Below are 24,230 nucleotides of genomic sequence, written 5' to 3' on the forward strand. Positions count from 1 at the left end.
GAGCAGTCGAGTCATAGTATGACTATGGAGAAGAGATGCTGCTAAACAAAGTAACAGTAAGTCCAGACAAGCCTATTACGGTTATAACAGGCTGTTGTAGGCGGTAGAAAATAACCACATATACACTCACAGACTAGAACTCCTTTGATTAAAGCAGTAGGTAGTATTTGTAAAATATTTTTGTCTTGCGTGTAGCCAGGAAATGAAACTTCCAATAGAAAGTAGCAACCATTGATAAGGTCGAGACCTTTCAAATTAGCAAGACAGCCTATAAAAGCTGCTGCTGTAAAATGTAGTGATATTGTTCAGGCTAATAACGTAAAGCGACAAAGTAATTCAATTAGTGGAATTAGATTTAAAAGATACCGTTGGTGTCGTAAGGAATAACAAACAGTGAGTACCGCATGATAAGAAATACAAGCAGAGTGTAATTGAGGTCAGATGTTTTACCGCCTATAGAGGAAATTAGTGCCTTACCAATAGGTGTGAATGTTCATCGACACCTGTGGAATTCTACCTATCACTGAAAATAATATTTTCTTGTAACATCTGACGCGTTTCACATGCGTTGCCGTTAAACTGAATCGTTGTATAGTTTTCAATAGCAACCGTTTTCGGAATTCCCAGTAGGCCCCTACTGGTATGTTTGTCGTTAGTGGCACAAAACGACTGCTGAGATACTGTAAATAAATTACAAGCAGCGCTTAAGGTGTAGCTGGTACTTTTACCGCAAACACGTTTAATATCTATTTTGGATGAATGATGATAACTATATCACAAGGTGCGAACGAACTGAGACCATAACAGTAAAGATCATCCGGCGAACACACAACCATTTAATATTCAGTACACAATATACTTCTCTTATTGTCTTTGGACATAATTCGGAGGCAGAAATTTATGTTTGCGTAACTTGAAAGTAAGGTAGAGCCGCTTGATTCACAAATTTTACCTTCTAACACGCTGGTATAGGCCAATATTGGAAAACCCAAAAGCTGTAGAGATGCTTGAAAGTCCCTGAGACAAACTGCATCGAACCCATTTGCACTGAGTTCCTTCCACTGGAGGTCTTCTAGCGACGATTTTTACTGTCGTTTACAGCCTACATCTACGATAATGAAAAGGCTCCTTGTAAAATTGGGGGCGGAGGGAGGGTGGGAGAATGAAACAACCGAGCGTTGTTACTGGAATCCTGATGCAAAGAATTTTTATTCGAACTCAGAAAGATTAGTTCATGACGAAGTCATTACAATCTGAGGAAGAAAAGCAATCATACTGGCTGTCGACCTTCAGCGATTTAGTCCAATCATGGAAACCTGCACTCTGAATAGTGCTCTTGAATGTAATTCCAGTCCCTTGCACCACCCCACTTGGTATTTAAATTCGACGTGATTGTGAATGAATGCAACAGATATAAATGTGAGGTCCGAGAATGCATATAGGAGCGTCTTATAGAACCATTCAACTATCAGGCTTTTTGCACACAAACATCAAACGAGGAAAGTAAACCGCCATATCGTATTAGTATTATAAAATAATGGGACGCATGCAACAGCATGCCCCATCTAATACACTTAAACACCAAAGAAACTAGTACAGGCATGCGTATTCAAACACAGAGATGTGTGAACAGGCAGAATACAGCGCTGCGGTCGGCAACGCCTATATAAGACAACAAGTGTTAGAGCGGTTACTGCTGCTACAGTGGCAGGTTATCAAGATTTAAGTGAGATCGAACGTTGTGTTATAGTCGACGCTCGAGGGATGGGACACAGAATATCCGAGGTAGCGATGAAGTGGGGATTGTCCCGTACGACCATTTCGCGAGTGCACCGTGAATATCAGGAATCCGGTAAAACATAAAATCTCCGACACCACCGCGGCCGGAAAAAGATCCTGCAAGAACGGCACCAGCGACGACTGAAGCGAATCGTTCAACGTGACAGCAGTGCAAACCTTCTGAAAATTGCTGCAGATTTCAATGCTGGGCGATCAACAAGTGTCAGCGTGCTAACGATTCAACGAAACACCATCGATATGGGCTTTCAGAGACGAAATTCCACTCGTATACCCTTGATGACTGCACTACACAGAGCTTTACGCCTCGCCTGGGTTGTGAACACCGTCATTGGACTGTTGATGACTGGAAACAAGTTGCCTGGACGGACGAGCCTCGTTTCAAATGGTATCGATCGGATGGAGGTGTGCGGGTATGGAGACAACCTCATGAATCTATGAACCGTGCACGTCAGCTGAAGACTGTTCAAGCTAGTGGAGGCTCTGTAATTGTGTGGGGCGTGTGCAGTTGGAGTGATATGGGACCCCTGATACGTCTAGATACGATTCTGATAGGTGATACGTACGTAAGCATCCTGTCCGATCTCCTGTATCCATTCATGTCCATTGTAAATTACGACGGACTTAGGCAATTCAAGTGGGACATTGTGACATCCCAGAAGTCCAGAATTGCTAAAGAGCGGTTCCAGGAACACTCTTCTGAGTTTAAACACTTCCGCTAGCCACCAAACTCCCCACACATGAACATTATTGAGCATATCTGGGATGCCTTGCAACGTGTTGTTCAGAAGAGTTCTCCACCTCCTCTTACTTGTGCGCATTTATGGACAGCCTTGCAAAATTCATGGTGTCCATTCCCTCCAGTACTGTTCAGACATTAGTCGAGTCTATGCCACGTCGTGTTGCGGCACTTCTGCGTTCTCGCGCGGGCACCACACCTACACATTATTTGGCAGATGTACCAGTTTCTTTGGCTCTTTAGTGTATTCTCCAAAATGCTGTGCATAAAAACGGTATTTTTCCAGGGCTCATAGCTCGGGTTCTATTGGTAATAGAAAGTTAGAGCTAAGTGTTTTGGATAGTCCTAGGCTAGGGACCATTTGTACATCAAACAGAAAGATCGTCTTATCTGTAACTGTCCTACGGTACAGGGTCAAGTCTGAATATTACACACTTCCTCCAGCTTAGGCAAATGGAGCAAATCGGTTGGGTTTTTCTGCGATATATGTGGTCTACGGTGAAGATTAAGAGGCTTACGGAGGCATCATTTAGTTCATGGACAATTCCTGAGAAAAACCGAAAAACATGGTTTTGTGTACCAAAACCAAACCGCGGATTCCAAGACGGTTATGGACAGCAAATTGCTGAATTTTTTAAAATATATTTGTAAGGTCGATATCTCAAACAACCTTGAAAATTTTCTGTATATTTTTTTCCGTTTCCCAGATACAGAAGTTCAAAATTTCCGTTCTTGTACCTGTAAAATACGCACCTATAATCAGGTGTGAGTCAAAATCTAAAAAATAAACAACCGCAGAAAATTGCTCAAATTTTAACGGCGTCTTCCCTAGGCATTTATCCAGCAGTATCACCTTCCCGTTTTCAATCATCTTTTTCCGTTATCGAGAAACACTCTAGATACATGGTTTTTGGGTGCCAAAACCGAGCCAAGGATTCCAAGACGGCTATGCAAACGAAATATCTGTAATTCTTACGATAGAGTACTAAAATCAGGATCTCGCGCAACACTGAAAATTTTCTTGATATTTTTATCCCTTTCCGGTGTACAGAGGTTCGAAATTACCCTACTTGTACCCGTAAAACACACATAAAATCCAGTGTGAGTCGAAAATGTAGTTTATAAAGTGACGTAGCACGGAGAAATATGCTGTAAAGCGTCTCATTGGTCATAAGAAATGTTCTGGGAATCCCATGTAGTTGTGGTAGTGAAAACCATATGCAAAATTTTTGTGCAGATAAAATCCGGTCTGAGGTGTAAAATTATATAGTGTGGCTTATTTCAGTTTCACATAAGTACACTATCAAAATTTTACTGACCCATAAACTTCGTTTCAAATGAGCGACATTTCCTGCTGTAGCAGGGAAAAAAGGTAACTAGCAGAAGAATGCTCCTATCGGTGCACAAATAAAGGCGAAAATGCTCCTGTTTACTAAATGACTGACTGAAAAGTGGGGTACCAACTGTCCCACTCTAGCTTCCCCAGCATCTTTAAAAAAAAAAAAATCCAAACATTTTAAAATGGCCCTACAATCATTGCAGCACATGTACCCAGCATAGAAGCCGGCCGAAGTGGCCGTGCGGTTAAAGGCGCTGCAGTCTGGAACCGCAAGACCGCTACGGTCGCAGGTTCGAATCCTGCCTCGGGCATGGATGTTTGTGATGTCCTTAGGTTAGTTGGGTTTGACTAGTTCTAAGTTCTAGGGGACTAATGACCTCAGCAGTTGAGTCCCATAGTGCTCAGAGCCATTTGAACCAGCATAGAAAATAGTCCAGCTAGAACATGCCCAACTCTACTTTTTTCAGTAGCAGGGGAAGTTGGTATCTCTTTCTTTTGGCCACCGAAGCACTTGGGAGTTTGGGGAAATGAACGAGCAAAGCCACCAAGCACGCTTGCAGGGACATGACATCACATGACATATTTTGCCATTTCCCTGCAGATCGTCTTTTCGCTCGTGAGTCGGAGATCCATGCAGTTGTGTGGAGGAGGAGTGGCTGGCAGTGACGGGAAATAAGCTTCAGATTGTAAAGCCATCTATCCGGCCAGTGCGTTGTTCATACGTGTTACTCTGGTGGGATGAAGTGGCCCTGACCCGCCTCCGAGCTCCGAATTGGGCACTGTCCCCCAACACATAGCTTCTTACTCCGTCGATGCCTGTGGCGTGTATATCACTGTACGTCACATTTTACCCGTGTGCATTTTGTATTTTGATAAGCGGGTGGAAGCAAATTTAGCTGGGGATCTGCCTTCTATTCTATCTGATGACGAGACGAGTGTGGTAAAGCTTTTAAAATTTTGTGAAATGTCTGGACTCTGAACTAAGCTTTTAGGCTGGGGATTTTAGTGTGTTGCAGAATCCCTTTTATTCCAACGACCATCCAGCAAACAAACAAACAAACAAAAGGCTTTGAGCACAACATCTGAGGTCATCAGTCCTCTAGAACTTAGAACTACTTAAACCTAACTAACCTGAGGACATCACACACATCCATGCCCGAGGTAGGATTCGAACATGCGACCGTAGCTGTCGCGCAGTTCCAGACTGAAGCGCCTAGAACCGCTCGGTCATAGCGGCCGGCAACCAGCTAACAGTAGCTATCTGCTGTATTATTTTTTTCCCACTGCTTTTCCCCTTTTTACTGAAAGTCTAAAATCTGACAATTTGATTTTCGTTGTTTTGCGTGTGTGTGTGTGTGTGTGTGTGAGAGAGAGAGAGAGAGAGAGAAAGAGAGAGAGAGAGAGAGAGAGAGAGAATGATTTTAGTGTGTTTTTCCTGTTTCCTTTGTGGCTTACGTTTTACCACTTTTTGGACATCTATCTAAACTCGTCTCTTAAAATTTTAGGATGGACGCTAAAGAACTTGCTGTGGTGCGCTCATACCGACATAGCATTATTTTTTCTTTCGCTAGATGGCATACCTATGCAAAGGTCTCAAAATAAATATACTGTCAATGCATTTGAATTTCTGTCTGTAAATGGTGAATAATTTTTACGGTCGTGTTCTCAGTTTAAGAAATTTACAGTTTATGAAGCAAAAGTTTCAGTTGCTTCATAGTTTCACGTAAAGACACTATAGTTCTGTTGCAGAAAATACGTAGTTCTTACCCTTTTTAAAAAACTGATTTAGCATGGGGAAAAATTACCTATTTTCCAGTATTTTATCTCTGGTGATACATTCCCGAAAATCAATATTCATTATTGGCATCTTATCTCCCACTGAATTTTTCAGATTACTGATGGCAATGTTTCTCTTGTCTGCAGATTCCACCTGTAAGCAGAATCGAGTATGAAAGAAGATTTGGCTGTCGGCTTTGCCGGAAGGTGAGTTAGCCTTCCTAAATGTATGAGAGCATATTAGCATAGAGATTAATTGTCGTAGTTTGAGTACTTATGTCGTTTTCCAGTGAACTACATATAGCAATTCCGTGCAGTGCCCTTGTTTTTCAGAGTGCTGAAAACTAGTACATCCACATACACACACCGTAAACCACCACACCGTGCACGGTGCAGTAGGGTACCTTGTACCAAAAATTGTCATTCCATTGCCTGTTCCACTCGCAAATTGTCTCCATACGAGCCCTAATTTCTCTCATCTTGTTTTCGCGTTCCTTGGGTGAAATGTACGTCGGCTGCAGTCAGCCGCAAATGTCGGTTTCTTTATAACGCTTCGCGAAAAGAACGTGGTTTTTCCTCCAGAGATTCTCATCTGAGTTCACGAAAAATCTCCGTAACACTAGCATGTTGATGAAACCTACCGTTAAGAAATCTAGCAGAATGCCACTGTATTGCCTCGGTGTGGTCCTTTAATCCTACCTGGTGGGGATCCCAAACACTCAGACAGTACTCAAGAATGGATCGCACTGGTGTTCTGTACGCGGTCTCCTTTACAAATGAGCAACACTTTCCGAAAATTTTCCCAATAAACCGAAGTTTACCATTCGCCTTTCCCACTGCTGACCCTAAATACTCGTTCCATTTCATACAGCTTTGCAGTATTACGCACATGTATTTAACATACATGACTATCAAGAAGCACATCACTAATATTGTATTCGAACATTGCTGCAATGTTTTTCCTACTCATCTGCATTAACTTTTGTTTGTCTATATTTAGATCAAGCTGTCCTTCGCACGAAATAGAAATCTAAGTCATTCTGTTTCCTCCCACAATCACTAAACGGCGACTCTTTCCCGTACACTACAGCGTTATCAGCAAGCAGTCACCGATTGCTGCTCACCTTATCCGTCAGATCCTTTATGTATATAGTGAAGAAGAGAGGGCCTATCACACTTCCCTGGGGCATCCCTGACGATAGCCTTGTCTGTGGTGAACACTAGTCGTCGAGTACAATGCAGTGGGTTCTGTCACTTCAGAAGTCTTCGGGCGACTCACGTATCTAGGAAACTTTTCCGTGTGCTGGGACCTTCGTTAACAATCTACTGTGTAGTTTTCGTAGTAGAAGTAGTAGTAGTAGTAGTAGTTTTTTCCGTCAGTGTTTCACTCTTACAGAGGTACTGGACGTAAGGTATTACAATTTAATCACAATAAAAATAAGATAATTCATACTTACAGGTATTTACGTGCTTACTGGTCTAGTTTGACAAGGGTGGGGCAGGTGGTCGTCTGTGGTTTTAAGGTAGGAACCATCCCTGCGTTTGCCTGAAGTAATTTAGGGAACGTACGGAAAACCTAAATCGGGCTGGCTAAACTAACGAGTTGTTGGGTGGCCTATAGTTTTTCGGAAGAAGAAAATCCGATGACCGACTGGGGTTCGACTGCCAATTCGTTAGATGTGTATTTGGGCAATAGCCCCTTAACCAAGCTGTCAGTCGGACAACATCTTGGTTTCCATTCTAACCGTTCTCCTTCTATACGCTGTTTTACTTCACACTGAAGATCCAATTAGTTAGGACAAGTATCTACAGATTTTAATTTATGTTTGCTTAAGCACATTTTCAGCGAGCAGAATCGAATGAAAATTGAGAGTAAGGCAAGGATTGCAGTGGCAAAGATATCATATTTTGATTTACGGAACGTGCTGTGCAGTGGAGCGGTTTCGAGAATTTTTAAAATCAGACTATACCAGTGAGTAATTCTCTCGGTAGCTCTATATGGCTCTGAAACATTTATTTTAAGGAAAACAAAGGAACAAAACCTACTAGTCTTAGAGTGAAAGATATTAAAATATTTGGCCCCAAGAGGGACTCCGAATCACAGGAATGGCGGATAGCAAAAAAGCAGGAACTGGCAAATCTATATTCACAAGCTGATACTGTCCGAAGGATGAAGAAAAGAAGAGTGACGAGGGCTGGACAGCTAACGAGGATAGCAGAGGAAAGACTACCACGTGTAGCATTCTGAGGTTCCGTGGAAGGCAGAAGAGGCCGAGAAAGGCCACGGACGAGATGGAAGGATAACATCAACAGGGATATGGATGCGATGGGCAGGAGAAAAAGAGAGTGAATTTCGAAAGCCAGGAATAGAATGACTGGTGGAGGAATGTAGAGAACGCATGTGGTCTCCCAGGCCAAAGCGACAGTTAAGAAGAAGAAGAAACAACACGTTCGTAGGACCTGTATAATAAGTGGACGACGCCAATACGTACGAGGGGTAGTCATGAAGTCTTTGTTACCACCTAGAAAAAGTGAAGCTGTGAATATGAAACTTGGTGATTGTGTTGGTATGTCTCTACATATTCGTCTTTCAACGTGACACATTTTTTCCACGATAGATAACATGGCGTAGACCTTGTTGGCACAAGTCTGGATTTTCGTTGTTCAGGAAATGTCCAACCTCGCAGTCACCTCGTTTTCAATTTGGAAATTCCTGTCATGCGGTGCTATTTTCATCGGAGCAAGCAGTCATTGGGCGCCATTTCAGGATAATACGCGGTGTGAGGCAACATTTGATAGTCCCAAAAAGCAGCATGTGTGACTGTGACCTTCATTACTGTACGTTATCGAAATTTCGGGAATACATTTATCTAGGTAACACAGTATTTAAATGATTAACATTGCAAGATCACACCTTAATCTAAGTGCGAAAAAAGTCATTGAAAATGTGTATTGCTGGTACATTAATAACCGATGTAACCACCAGGATGTTGAATGCTGCATTGTGTTGTGCAAGTGCCGGACGTCAGTTTGCGGCCTGTAGTTCAACGTCTGTTGCAGTTGTTCGATAAATACAGGAACGGTTAATTCTGTCTGTGGATGACGCTGGAGTTGTCGTCCGATGATGTCCAACATGTGTTCAATTGGAGACAGATCTGGTGATCGAACAGGCCAAGGCAACCTGTCGACACTCTATAAAGTATGTTAGGTTACAACAGCGGTATGCGGCCGAGGGTTATCCTGCTGGGAAACAATTTTACAGTTAGCATGTGTGGGATAAACAGAAGCGTGCTCCTGCTGTCTTACGAAATCACACCATAGACGATAACTACAGGTGCAGGTCCAATGTGTCTAGCACGCAGACGGGTCTACAACTACATTTATATTTATACTTCGCAAGCCACCCAACGGTGTGTGGCGGAGGGCACTTTACGTGCCACTGTCATTACCTCCCTTTCCTGTTCCAGTCGCGTATGGTTCGCGGGAAGAACGACTGCCGGAAAGCCTCCGCTCGCGCTCGAATCTCTCTAGTTTTACATTCGTCATCTCCTCGGGAGGTATAAGTAGGGGGAAGCAATATATTCGATACCTCATCCAGAAACGCACCCTCTCGAAACCTGGACAGCAAGCTACACCGCGATGCAGAGCCCCTCTCTTGCAGAGTCTGTTACTTGAGTTCGCTAAACAACTCCGTAACGCTATCACGCTTACCAAATAACCCTGTGACGAAACGCGCCGCTCTTATTAGGATCTTCTCTATCTCCTCTGTCAACCCGACCTGGTACGGATCCCACACTGATGAGCAATACTCAAGTATAGGTGGAACGAGTGTTTTTTAAACCACCTCCTTTATTGATGGTCTACATTTTATAAGGACTCTCCCAATGAATCTCAACCTGGCACCCGTCTTACCAACAATTAATTTTATATGATCATTCCACTTCAAATCGTTCCGTACGCATACTCCCAGATATTTTACAGAAGTAACTGCTACCAGTGTTTGTTCCGCTATCATATAATCATACAATAAAGGATCCTTCTTTCTATGTATTCGCAATACATTACATTTGTCTATTTTAAGGATCAGTTGCCACTCCCTGCACCAAGTGCATATCCGCTGCAGATCTTCCTGCATTTCGCTGCAATTTTCTAATGCTGCAACTTCTCTGTGTACTACAGCATCATCTGCGAAAAGCCGCATAGAACTTCCGATACTATACTAGGTCATTTACATATATTGTGAATAGCAATGGTCCTATAACAGTCCCCTGTGGCACGCCAGAGGTTACTTTAACGTCTGTAGACGTCTCTCCATTGAGAACAACATGCTGTGGTCTGTTTGCTAAAAACTCTTCAATCCAGCCACATAGCTGGTCTGATATTCCGTAGGCTCTTAATTTGTTTATCAGGCGACAGTGTGGAACTGTATCGAACGCCTTCCGGAAGTCAAGGAAAATGGCATTTACCTGGGAGCCTGTATCTAATATTTTCTGGGTCTCATGAACAAATGAAACGAGTTGGGTCTGACACGATCGCTGTTTCCGGAATCCATGTTGATTCCTACAGAGTAGATTCTGGGTTTCCAGAAATGACATGATACGCGAGCAAAATGCATGGTTGCAGGCCCTCAACTGGCCTCCTCCAAACCAAAACACGGCCATCACTGGCACCGACGCAGAAGCAGCTTTCACAAGAAAACACAACAGACCTCCACCCCGCCCTCCAATTAGATCTCGCATGAAACCACTGAAATCGCACATGGCGGTGATTTGGCGCCAGTGGAATGCACGCTATAGGACGTTTTCGTCGGAGCCGTCCTTGGAGTAACAGATTTGTAAGAGTTCGTTGTGTCACTGTGCTGTCAACTGCTGCTCAGATTGCTGCTGTAGATGCAGTGCAATGCGCCAGAACCCAACGTCGAACACGATGGTCCTCCCTCCCGGTAGTGCCACTTGGCCTGGTCTTCTTGCGACCGTACGTTCTCGTCTGCACCGCTGCTAGCAATCGTGTACAGTGGCTACATTGCTGTCAAGTCTTTCTGCAGTATCGCTGAAGGAACATCCAGCTTCTCGTAGCCCTATCACACCAACTCGTTCAAACTCTGTGCGCTGTTGATAACGGCGTCTTTGTCGTCTGAAAGGTATTCTTGACCAACATCAACTCACCTCGTCCGATCGCAAAGGTAACTAATGCTCACGACCGTTACAGCGTGTACTCAAAGCAAACCTGAATTGCATCCTCATCGTGGCATTATTAGCACCACTCTTCTGCGACGGACGCCGAATCTGAATAAACATCATCTTTCAGATGTAGAAACACGCCTACCAACTTTCGTATATGTCGCACAACTCCTTCTTTGTGTAGCGATTCTTTCTTGTGTCAGACTGAAGCTACGAGCGAAAATTTGTAGAGTCTGGGTTTCAAACCCGGGTCTCCTGCTCACAAACAGATGTGATAACCACTCCACCACCCTGCACAGGAGCTTTGCACAACTTCACTGACTGCCCTGGCACGCTTCTCTCCTCAATCCAAATTCCCATTCACGCTTCAGCCCACTTGGTACTCCCCACTAGCCCTGGCACAAATTTTCATTCGTCGCTTCAGTCTGCTTATATACATTATAGATGTTGGACAGTTTCATTTTACTGAATCACATATGCCTGGATTTCAGGCAGGATTCCCCGTTTCGTTCGATACTGAGGTGCTATTCCAGTACAGTTGGAGAGCGTCTGCAATGTTGACCGAGCGAGGTGGCGCAGTCGTTAGACACTGGACTCGCATTTGGGAGGACGACGGTTCAATCCCGCGTCCAGCCATCCTGATTTAGGTTTTCCGTCATTTCCCTAAATCGCTCCAGGCAAATGCCGGGATGGTTCCTTTGAAAGGGCACGGCCGACTTCCTTCCCCATCCTTCCCTAATCCGATGAGACCGATGACCTCGCTGTCTGGTCTCCTTCCCCAAACAACCCAACTCCAACCCTCTGCAATGTTGTTCGAGTTTAGGGGGAATACCAAGTGGCTTGAGGCGTGAATGGGAATTTGGTCTGTGGTGGAAAGCGTGGTAGGATAGGTCGTTCAGATGTGCAAAGCCACTGTGCCATGGCGGCGTAGTAGTTAGCGCATCTGCGTAGTGAGCAGGAGACTTGAAAAGGTTTCTGGAACCATATAGTTTCATTTAAATATGGACTGTTCCGACGTTGTTCCCCTTCTAATGCAGAAAACGAATGACTGCACCATACGAGTACTCCACTTTGTCTGTGATGTCTGTCATTTCGTTTTGCCTCCTCTGGTGGCGTGCTTCGGTATTATGGCGCCGAGATTTCAATGATTACAAGTACTGGAAACAGGTACCTGTAAAAAAAAATTTAAAAAATTTAATTACGTAACCTTATTTTTTCGAGGTGATAAGTACTTGTGATCTTGGTTTGCCAGCGACAACAGCACACAGATGGAAATCAAAGAAAGAACAGCAGTTGGAATGAAACGCATGTATTCACTCAGGTAGACACTCAGTGCAAAATCAATTTCAGCGAATATCAAGATGAGAATATATAACACAGTTCTATGCCAGAAGCCATGTACAGTTCAAAAACCTGGAGCCTGACAGAACGAGAAAAGGAAAAACTATTAATATTTGAAAGAAGAGTAGTGACGAAAATATGGGGACCGATAAAGGGGAATAGAGGAGGAGGAAGAACGGGGATATTTACCTCTTGATGCAACAACCAACAATCTCACAGAAGCTGAAGAGTAAGAGAATCCAGTGGGCAGGTCATTTAGCCCGTATTCCAGAAGAAAGACAGGTGAAGAAAGCACTTGAGGGGAAACTAAACACCAGACGCCCCATAGGACGACCAAGGCAGCGCTGGATGGACGACCTGGCGAAGGATTTGGCAGCCCTAGAAATACTGAAGACACCTGGAGGGGGCCGAGAGCAAAACAGAGAGGAATGAGGCAGTTTTTGGAAGCAGCGCGTGGTCTATAGGGCCTGTGATCGCTTGATACGTATGACTACTCCTCGTAATAACCAGTGGACACTAAATGACATGACTACGTTCAGCATGTAATGTAACTGATCAGTGAAACTATTATCATTATGTTTTGTACTTGACGATATACTCTGAGAATTAGAACATATATACAAACATAAAACTTTATTCTAAAACGACGAATCAAACACAAGTATTATTAATTTATTTGTTTTTCAAATAACATAATTATTTTTCATATTTTCGATGTATTTCAAAATTATTATTACATTTGTAGTTATCGACGTCGTAACTGTTAACGATGTCAGTATGAAAGTGTTTTGTAAAATTAAAAAGTTACTATAATATGTAATATCTTTGCACTTCTCGGCGCGTTAGTTGGTACGAGTTGGGAGTAGAATATGGTTGACATTCAATGATGCGTCGTTATTCTGTTCGATTCAAAGTATTTTCGAATATGGAATAAAAGTAATTTAAAGTGAATACACATGACTGCAACGTCTTATTATTGACAAAATGTATCATGTGTAAACAATTGGAATCTTTTTGCATCCATGCAGGAAAAATAACATGCTCAGAGACTATTGAGCAAAAAATTGAAGAAACTGCAATGGATGTCGAGACAGAAGATGAGTTAAAATCAATATTTTCTCCTTTTTTACTGCAAAAAACTACTGATTCTCCTCGTCTTATCTTCAGCCTTATTGAAGGTGAAGAAAATTGGGTCTAACGCAATCGCATTACATCCGTGATTTGGAAAGACTATTTAATTTTTTGAAAATTATTTAACAGTGTGACTTCGAGGGTGCATCGGCACCTTGTTCCTTAACAGCTCGTAAGATGACGTATTGTACTTGTTTCCAAGAGGCTGTTGCAGTTTCATGCTTCTATTGATCGTAATGGCAAGTATTCATGAAGGCCAAGCGTATATAGGGCGCCCGTTCGTGTCTGATTCCGTTAGAACAACGATCTCGTAAAATTTGTAAGGCCTCTAAACAATGACATAACACAGCCCTCGATTTTCGTTGAAACAGAGTTGCGAGTGCAGTAGAAGTCTAAGCGTGGAGTTGCAGAATCAAGCTCAGCTCGAGCTAAGAATGCATCAGAAGTTACATTTTTCTGAAGTTTTCTGCAGCAAGAAGACAGAGAGAAATTAGTTAACCATGTGCCCACAGAAGTAGTCATTCCATGAATTTCCTACATGAATGTCGCTTACTTCAAACCTTAAGGGAATTGCTTTATATCAGCGCTAAACCGACAAAAGAGAAAAGAAAGAAAAACTTTTGTACCAGTAGATTCCACGATTAAGAAATGCCGTCAGAGATCGCCACCATGTCCGATTAAAGAAAGACATCGAAGCAATTGAGTGGCATTCTGCTAGATTTCTTACCGATAGGCTTCATCAACATGCTAGTATTACGGAGATCCTTCGGGAACACAAGTGGGAAAACCTTGAGGGAAGGCGATGATATTTTCGAGGAACACTGCTAAGGAAGTTCAGGGAACCGCCATTTGAAGTTGGCTGCAAAACGATTCTAAGGACGCCGAGACATATTTTTCGTAAGGACCGCTAAGATAGGATACGAGAAATTAGGGCCCATACGGAAGCATATAGAGAGTCGTTTTCCCCTCGTTCTACTTGCTAGTGGAACAGGATACAAAATGTCTAATAGCCACTCACCTTGCGGTGGCTTGCGGAATATGTATGTAGATGTAGATGTAGAAGCTACCTTTACCAAAATTATCAATATCTACCTCGAAATTACCACAAGATTGACAGTGCACCAGAGTGAGCAGCCACCATCTGGAAGACCGCCTTGGTAAGAAGGCCGAGCCCGCATCTCTTGGTCGTGCGGTAGCGTTCTCGCTTCCCACGCCCGGGTTCCCGGGTTCGATTCCCGGCGGGGTCAGGGATTTTCTCTGCCTCGTGATGGCTGGGTGTTGTGTGATGTCCTTAGGTTAGTTAGGTTTAAGTAGTTCTAAGTTCTAGGGGACTGATGACCATAGATGTTAAGTCCCATAGTGCTCAGAGCCATTTGAACCATTTTTTAAGAAGGCCGAAACATCAGAAGAATGACGTGGCACCAACACCCGCAAATTTTAACATCACCGACAAGAGCCGCTAATGCCGATGTTCTTACTATCGATAACCATCGGGCCACCGATTCTGCTAATCTTTCGCGATTTTAGTATGTACTTAGATCTAATAAATACTGGTCTGGTATGATGCGCTTTTCAAGCATTTTTGAGAAATGGAGGTCCAAAGCTTTACGAGATTGGTGAACACCATACGAGAGCGTCAACCATGGAACAGCGGTGTTATCGCAACCGGCTAAGAGGCGGCAGACAAGTTGTCTGGCTCGTACTGCGTTCGAGTCTCGTAATTTTTTTCCCGAACCTTCCATCATAACGTTGCGTCGAGTCGTGTTCCTTCTGAAGACCAATAATAATAATAATAATAATAATAACAATAGTGGCAGGTTATATTACGTAAGCGTGACACCGTTGTGTCTGCCTTGCGGGGTGTACTTTTACAGCTAAGTCAAAAGTGTCTTGAAGCGATTGCAGAACGCTGCTACCGTGTAAGAGAGTCAGAGAGAAATATCATCTTGTGAATTTACTTTACACTTCACTCGCTTGCCCTGCATCAGTTGACAGCTCCTGTAATTGTACCTGAGTTGAAATACGCATTGTTTGCATCAAAAATTATATTTTAACAACAGTCACATTCATTGAGATAGTTCTCCGTTATCACTATGAAAAATCAAATGTCCTCTGTCAGAAATTGGCATCCATAAAATGTGCCTGCTCAAAGTCTACACTACTTTTTCATGCTCTTATGATAGTTCCCACTCCAAACGCTGTCGACCAACCAATGACGACGATGAATTATACACTGAGTTGACAAAAGTCGTGGGATTACCCCCCCCCCCCCCCCAATATCGTGTCGGACCTGCTTTTTCCCGGCATAATGCAGAAATTCGACGTGGCATGGACTCAACAAGTTGTTGGAAGTCCCTTGCAGATATATTGCGCCATGTTGCCTTTATAAGCTGTCCACAATTACGGAAGTGTTGCCGGTGTAGGATTTTGTTCACGAACTGATCTCTCGATTATGTCCTACATATGTTCGATGGGATTCATTCTAGGTGGCCAAATCATTAGCTCGAATTGTCCAGCATGTTCTTCAAACCAATTGCGAACAATTGTGGCCCGGTGACACAGCCATTGCCATCCATAAAAATTCCATCGTTATTTGGAAACATGAAGTAAACGAATGGCTGCAAATGGACTCTAAGTAGGCGAACGTAACGATTTCCAGTCAGTGATGGGTTCAGTTGGACCAGAGGACTCACTCCATTGTATGTAAATACAGCCCACACCATTATGGAGCCAGCACCAGCTTGCACAGTGCCTTGTCGATATCTTGAGTCCATTGCCTCGTGGGGTCTGCACCACTCTCGTATCCTACCATCAGCTCTTACCAACTGAAATCGGGACTCAACTGACCAGGCCACGGTTTTCCAGTCGTGTAGGGTCCAACCGATATGATTAAGAGCCCAGGAGAGACGCTGCAGGACATGTCGTGATGTTAGCAAAGGCACTCGCGTCGGGTGTCTGCTGCCGTAGCCTGTTGTTGTTGTGGTCTTCAGTCCTGAGACTGGTTTGATGCAGCTCTCCATGCTACTCTATCCTGTGCAAGCTTCTTCATCTCCCAGTACCTACTGCAACCTACATCCTTCTGAATCTGCTTACTGTATTGATCTCTTGGTCTCCCTCTACGATTTTTACCCTCCACGCTGCCCTCCAATGCTAAATTTGTGATCCCTTGATGCCTCAAAACATGTCCTACCAACCGATCCCTTCTTCTAGTCAAGTTGTGCCACAAACTTCTCTTCTCCCCAATCCTATTCAATACCTCCTCATTAGTTACGTGATCTACCCACCTTATCTTCAGCATTCTTCTGTAGCACCACATTTCGAAAGCTTCTATTCTCTTCTTGTCCAAACTGGTTATCGTCCATGTTTCACTTCCATACATGGCTACACTCCATACAAATACTTTCAGAAACGACTTCCTGATACTTAAATCTATACTCGATGTTAACAAATTTCTCTTCTTCAGAAACGATTTCCTTGCCATTGCCAGTCTACATTTTATATCCTCTCTACTTCGACCATCATCAGTGATTTTACTCCCTAAATAGCAAAACTCCTTTACTACTTTAAGTGTCTCATTTCCTAATCTAATCCCCTCAGCATCACCCGATTTAATTTGACTACATTCCATTATCCTCGTTTTGCTTTTGTTGATGTTCATCTTATATCCTCCTTTCAAGACACTGTCCATTCCGTTCAACTGCTCTTCCAAGTCCTTTGCTGTCTCTGACAGTATTAAAATGTCATCGGCGAACCTCAAAGTTTTTACTTCTTCTCCATGAATTTTAATACCTACTCCGAATTTTTCTTTTGTTTCCTTTACTGCTTGCTCAATATACAGATTGAATAACATCGGGGAGAGGCTACAACCCTGTCTCACTCCTTTCCCAACCACTGCTTCCCTTTCATGCCCCTCGACTCTTATAACTGCCATCTGGTTTCTGTACAAATTGTAAATAGCCTTTCGCTCCCTGTATTTTACCCCTGCCACCTTCAGAATTTGAAAGAGAGTATTCCAGTTAACGTTGTCAAAAGCTTTCTCTAAGTCTACAAATGCTAGAAACGTAGGTTTGCCTTTTCTTAATCTTTCTTCTAAGATAAGTCGCAAGGTTAGTATTGCCTCACGTGTTCCAACATTTCTACGGAATCCAAACTGATCTTCCCCGAGGTCCGCTTCTACCAGTTTTTCCATTCGTCTGTAAAGAATTCGCGTTAGTATTTTGCAGCTGTGACTTATTAAACTGATAGTTCGGTAATTTTCACATCTGTGAACACCTGCTTTCTTTGGTATTGGAATTATTATATTCTTCTTGAAGTCTGTGGGTATTTCGCCTGTCTCATACATCTTGCTCACCAGATGGTAGAGTTTTGTCATGACTGGCTCTCCCAAGGCCATCAGTAGTTCTAATGGAATGTTGTCTACTCCCGGGGCCTTGTTTCGACTCAGGTCTTTCAGTGCTCTGTCAAACTCTTCACGTAGTATCCTATCTCCCATTTCATCTTCATCTACATCCTCTTCCATTTCCATAATATTGTCCTCAAGTACATCGCCCTTGTATAAACCCTCTATATACTCCTTCCACCTTTCTGCCTTCCCTTCTTTGCTTAGAACTGGGTTGCCATCTGAGCTCTTGATATTCATACAAGTGGTTCTCTTCTCTCCAAAGGTCTCTTTAATTTTCCTGTAGGCAGTATCTATCTTACCCCGAGTGAGACAAGCCTCTACATCCTTACATTTGTCCTCTAGCCATCCCTGCTTAGCCATTTTGCACTTTCTGTCGATCTCATTTTTGAGACGTTTGTATTCCCTTTTGCCTGCTTCATTTACTGCATTTTTATATTTTCTCCTTTCATCAGTTAAATTCAATATTTCTTCTGTTACCCAAGGATTTCTATTAGCCCTCGTCTTTTTACCTACTTGATCCTCTGCTGCCTTCACTACTTCATCCCTCAGAGCTACCCATTCTTCTTCTACTGTATTTTTTCCACCATTCCTGTCAATTGTTCCCTTATGCTCTCCCTGAAACTCTGTACAACCTCTGGTTCTTTCAGTTTATCCAGGTCCCATCTCCTTAAATTCCCACCTTTCTGCAGTTTCTTCAGTTTCAATCTGCAGTTCATAACCAATAGAGTGTGGTCAGAATCCACATCTGCCCCTGGAAATGTCTTACAATTTAAAACCTGGTTCCTAAATCTCTGTCTTACCATTATATAATCTATCTGATACCTATTAGTATCTCCAGGATTCTTCCAGGTATACAACCTTCTTTTATGATTCTTGAACCAAGTGTTAGCTATGATTAAGTTATGCTCTGTGCAAAATTCTACAAGGCGGCTTCCTCTTTCATTTCTTCCCCCCAATCCATATTCACCTATTATGTTTCCTTCTCTCCCTTTTCCTACTGACGAATTCCAGTCACCCATGACTATTACATTTTCGTCTCCCTTCACTACCTGAATAATTTCTTTTATCTCGTCATACATTTCATCAATTTCTTCGTCATCTGCAGAGCTAGTTGGCATATAAACTTGTACCACTGTAGTAGGCATGGGCTTTGTGTCTATCTTGGCCACAATAATGCGTTCACTATGCTGTTTGTAGTAGCTAACCCGCACTCCTATTTTTTTATTCATTATTAAACCTACTCCTGCATTACCCCTATTTGATTTTGTATTTATAACCCTGTAATCACCTGACCAAAAGTCTTGTTCCTCCTGCCACCGAACTTCACTAATTCCCACTATATCTAACTTTAACCTATCCATTTCCCTTTTTAAATTTTCTAACCTACCTGTCCGATTAAGGGATCTGACATTCCACGCTCCGATCCGTAGAATGCCAGTTTTCTTTCTCCTGATAACGACGTCCTCTTGAGTAGTCCCCGCCCGAGCCTATTAACCTTAAATTTCGCCGCACTGTCGTAACGGTTACGTTCGTCGTACGTCTCACATTGATTTGTGCCGTTATTTCAAGCAGCTTTGCTTGTCTGTTGGCATGTTGGCACTGATAACTCTACACAAATGCGGCTACTCTCGGTCGCTAAGTGATGTCTTGATTTGGCCCCATGTTCTTCCACCTACGCTCAATGGAGCACGTTATCATGATTTCATATGGGATACTCTACCTGTGCTGCTAGAACATGTGCATTTACAAGTACGACACAACATGTCGTTCATGCACGATGGAGCTCCTGCACATTTCAGTCGAAGTGTTCGTACGCTTCTCAACAACAGATTCGGTGACCCATGGATTGGTAGAGGCAAACCAATTCCATGGCCACCACGCTCTCCTGACCTCAACCCTCTTGTCTTTCATTTATGGGGGCATTTGAAAGCTCTTGTCTACGCAACCTCGGTACCAAATGTAGAGACTCTTCGTGCTCGTATTGTGGACGGCTGTGATACAATACGCCATTCTCCAGGGCTGCATCAGCGCATCAGGGATTCCATGTGACGGAGGGTGGATGCATGTATCCTCGCTAACGGAGGACATTTTGAACATTTCCTGTAACAAATTGTTTGAAGTCATGCTGGTACGTTCTGTTGCTGTGTGTTTCCATTCGATGATTAATGTGATTTGAAGAGAAGTAATAAAATGAGCTCCAACTTGGAAAGTAAGTGTTTCCGGACACATGTCCACATACCATATTTTCTTTTTTTGTGTGTGAGGAATGTTTCCTGAAAGTTTGGCCGTACCTTTTTGTAACACCCTGTATATGTGTACCGAGCAAAGTGGCGCAGTGGTTAGACGCTGGACTCGCATTCGGGAGGACGACGGTTCAACCCACGTCCGGCCATCCTGATTTGGGTTTTCCGTGATTTCCCTAAATCGCTCCAGGCAAATGCCGGGATGGTTCCTTTGAAAGGGCACGGCCGACTTCCTTCCCCATCCTTCCGTAATCCGATGAGACCGATGATCTCGCTCTCTGGTCCCCTTCCCCAAAAACAACCCAACCCCATTATATATGTCACCTCATTGTATGTTTATTGATTTCACCGCGGCAACTTTTTAATACATGCATGCAAAGAAAAAGCTCCGCATTCTGACCCTGATAGGCCAGTCGGGACCGACCGACCGCTGTTTTTTTTTTTTGGGGGGGGGGGGGGGACGACGGTTCAATCCCGTCTCCGGCCATCCTGATTTAGGTTTTCCGTGATTTCCCTAAATCGCTACAGGCAAATGCCGGGATGGTTCCTTTAAAAGGGCACGGCCGATTTCCTTCCCCATCCTTTCCTCACCCGAGCTTGCGCTCCGTCTCTAATGACCTCGTTGTCGACGGGACGTTAAACACTAATCTCCTCCTCCTCCTCCGACCGCTGTGTCATCCTCTTCCATATGGCGTCATTTGGTTCAAATGGCCCCGAGCACTATGGGACTTAACTTCTGAGGTCATCAGTCCCCTAGAACTTAGAACTACTTAAACCTAACTAAGCTAAGGACATCACACAGATCCATTCACGAGGCAGGACTCGAACCTGCGACCGCAGCGGCGTCATTTGGATGCGGTATGAAAGGGCATGGGTTCAGCACACCACACTCCCGACCATTGTCGGCTTTCATTACTTCTCACTCACGTAGCTCCTCATCTGGCATCACGTGGTTGAGTGAAGCCTGTTGCAGTTCACCCACCTAGGAAAAATCTCCGCTGACCACTCATATGCCGAGGCGGATAAAATGCCTACATGAAAATATTGATAAAGGCGTGGTCATTTCATTACGATTCCATATGTCCCTCGCCACGAATTTGACAGTGTTATTATCGTTATAAAGATCGTTCCTTATCATCATTATTACTATAGTTCATTTCCATAGAAACATGATTCACTGTAGCGATACTTGTGTTTGGTAGAAGATTAGAAATATAATTATGACGAGACTCAAACGCAGTACGGGCAGGACTTCCAGCCTGGCGCCTCAGGCGCACTAACACCGCTGTACGATACACAGCTCACTACTGAGGCATTTAACAGGCTCGTAAAATTTTGAATCCCGGTTTCTCGAGCATATCTGAGAAGCGAATCGTACTTGAGCAACATTTGTTTAATCTAACTATTTAATACAGAGTTGTAAAAGATAACCAATGCTAGTGAGCTGTTCGATGAATACTTCAGTAGTGGGGTGAGGAGAGATTGAGCTGAGATAAACATCGGGTGACACATCACATTTTACGAATGAGATAAGATAGTGCGTTATAAGATAAGGGGGTATCATGTTACACTTCGGGAAATTGGGCTTGTTATATGCAAGGTCATCCCCACCCATCTTTCTCGGAGACCCCGTCTCCCCTCCCCCCTACCCCACTGCTCTTTCTGTCTGAACCAATAAGATTCTAGCTCCCCCGTCCTCTCCTCTTTCTTTTATTACTAGAGCAACTGTGTGGGCTGCGTCATTCTTGTTCTGTGTACTATAGTGAGAGGATCAGGTCCACTAGCAGTCAAATAATAAGTATTAATGAATAGCAATATTCTGCTGGCAATCAAATGAGGCTCAGTGCACTCCATCTTCAGGCTACAAGTGGCCCATCGGGACCATCCGACCGCCGTGTCATCCTCATTAAGGATGCGGATAGGAGGGGCGCGTGGTCAGTACACCGCTCTCCCGGTCGTTATGATGGTGTTCTTTGACTGGAGCCGCTACTATTCGGTCGAGTAGCTCCTCAATTGGCATCATGAGTCTGAGTGCACACCGAAAAATGGCAACAGCGCATGGCAGCCTGGATGGTCACCCATCCAAGTGCCGCCCACGCCCGACAGTGCTTAACTACGGTGATCTCACGGGAACCGTTGTATCCACTGCGGCATGGCCTTTGCCAAATGAGGCTCAGTGAGTCGACATATTTCTGATGGCTGCTGCTACTGCTGTGGTTGAGGTGGCGGTACAGAACAACCGAATTCCAGGTCCAGTAAATGTGGGCTGCTGCTGCTGTGGTCACGCAGACAAAAGTATGTTGAACACGTGAGTGTCCTGGTCCAGCATTTCTTCTAGTACTGGACCAGAAACACGTTGAACTGCTGTAAAAAAATAACAAAACGTAAGTTTTAACGAATATATTAATAAATGATTAATAAGAATAATAATATTAATAATAATACTGGATGGACAAATACATATTTTCAAATCTGACAGTCTTATACTTTCATCCTTTCACTATAATTCACACATCACGAATGTGGAGGCTCGTGCACTTGAATTTTTATAATCAAAAGTGGGAGGGGAGAGGAGACCTAAAAATCATAGGATTTTTATAATAAAAAGTGGGAGGGGAGAGGAGACCTAAAAATCCTATTGGTCCAGGGGTTTCCCACCTTTTATGAGCCCTCATATTGGTCGAGAGAGAAGGGGCAGAGGGGACGGGGGAGGGGTGAACTTGGAGATACAAAGCTCAGCCGTCTCAGGCGTAACATAATACTCTCTTATCTTATCAGTCGAATCTGATTCATCGCCCGATGTTTACCTCAGCTCGTTCTCTCCTTGCCCTACTACTTAGTTCCCTTGTTAGTAATAATACGTCGTTGAGCTCATTATAATCTCGAAGGCAGCGGGACGCCAAAAAGAAAAGTAAAGACGAAAACGTGGTCGTGGCTGTCGCATATGGAACTGAAGTTGTGTGACGCAGTAGTCATATGCGCTCGGATAAAGGTATAGTGGATATCATCAGAAAGTCGTTTCGCTGTGCTGATGCTCTTGCAGTTTTAATCTTCATTGGAAATGGAATCGAGAGTGCATTCCGTTGTTCATTGAACGCCACTTCATTCAGGAGCGGGTAACGCGCGATGAATGCGGCGGGTGACGCGCCAGGATCGGGACAGAGGTCCATGACGCAGCAGCGGGCTGCAAAATGCACGAGAGCCGTGTGTTGTCGCTAGCGGCGACAGTTGCCTCGGTGGCAGCGGCTGCCTGTCTCTGTCCGCCTACATACCGTGTCTATTTTCACTCTGCTGGAATCTCTGCAGCCCGACAGGGCGAACCCAGCCTCTTCTCTGGGGCCCAATCTGTGATAAACAGTGACGCACACAGCGCAGGAAACAGTTTCACCTTCTCGAGAGCGTTGTTCCGCTATTTGCGATACTTCTTCTGTACCATTTTCATGCGGTTACCTCCTCCCGTAATCTGTCAGAAGCCCCAAACCACAATCGCATCAAATGACGAGCAGTAGTCACGTGAAGCTGCTATGATATTTAAATAGTATGACAGGCTCAGCACGGGGATGTGTGCTTCGCTAAATGAAAGCATGGAGCTCAGTTCCTAATTAAAGGATGGCTCTTAAATGTATTCTCAAACGAAGCAGAGCCATGTGTCTCGCGTGGTAGCTGATCTTAGTAAATAACAAACATTGCAAAGAGAATAGTTCGTAGTGATGATGACGAGGATCTACAGAAGCTTGTTGGTAGTGTTTTCAACAGTGATAATGAAGCGTCATTTATGTTTCAGTGGTACAGATTCTGAGTAACCGTCAGCAATAGTTCAAAGAGCCTTTGAATAGCAGAAGGAAGTGAGTAGCGTAGACCTTCAAGACGACAGCTCCCTTTCCAATTATGCGATGCGCAGTGAAGAGGTACAGAAAGATATTTTATTTTCAACTCCTTCATTGTATTATCAGGAGACCAGCAGAAAAAAAAAACCTGCTAGGATCAACGTTGCACAGCAGCTGCTAGGGAGTGCACGGCTGCCTGAGTAGTCTGCAAGCGAGTATCAGCGAGTACCACCATTATGAGATTGAGGCAAAAACATGAGCTAATTTCCCGATAGATGTACCCCCATCGGAGAAGAAAAAAAATTCACAGAAAAGTATGTTGTGTGCGACAAACGGAAAAAGAAGTGAAAGTGTATGGCAGTGTACAAGGTATTCTGTTGCTCTACAGCCGGCCGCGGTGGACGAGCGGTTCTAGGCGCTTCAGTCTGGAACCGCGCGACTGCTACGGTCGCAGG

At 43.8% G+C, this 24,230-nt stretch overlaps 1 long non-coding RNA gene and 1 pseudogene across 1 annotated transcript in view; one reads left to right on the top strand and one right to left on the bottom strand.

Annotated features, from left to right (window-relative positions):
- LOC126249748 (uncharacterized) overlaps positions 1-24,230 on the top strand; it is a 317,045-nt gene that overhangs the window by 160,355 nt on the left and 132,460 nt on the right. The window contains exon 2 of the long non-coding RNA XR_007545652.1: positions 5,799-5,858. This is a non-coding gene — a long non-coding RNA (uncharacterized LOC126249748). The remainder of the gene's footprint in view (positions 1-5,798; positions 5,859-24,230) is intronic.
- On the bottom strand, positions 21,995-22,112 carry LOC126250556 (5S ribosomal RNA; annotated as a pseudogene).

This window comes from Schistocerca nitens, chromosome 3 (assembly GCF_023898315.1).
Source record: "Schistocerca nitens isolate TAMUIC-IGC-003100 chromosome 3, iqSchNite1.1, whole genome shotgun sequence".
Lineage (NCBI taxonomy): Eukaryota > Metazoa > Arthropoda > Insecta > Orthoptera > Acrididae > Schistocerca > Schistocerca nitens.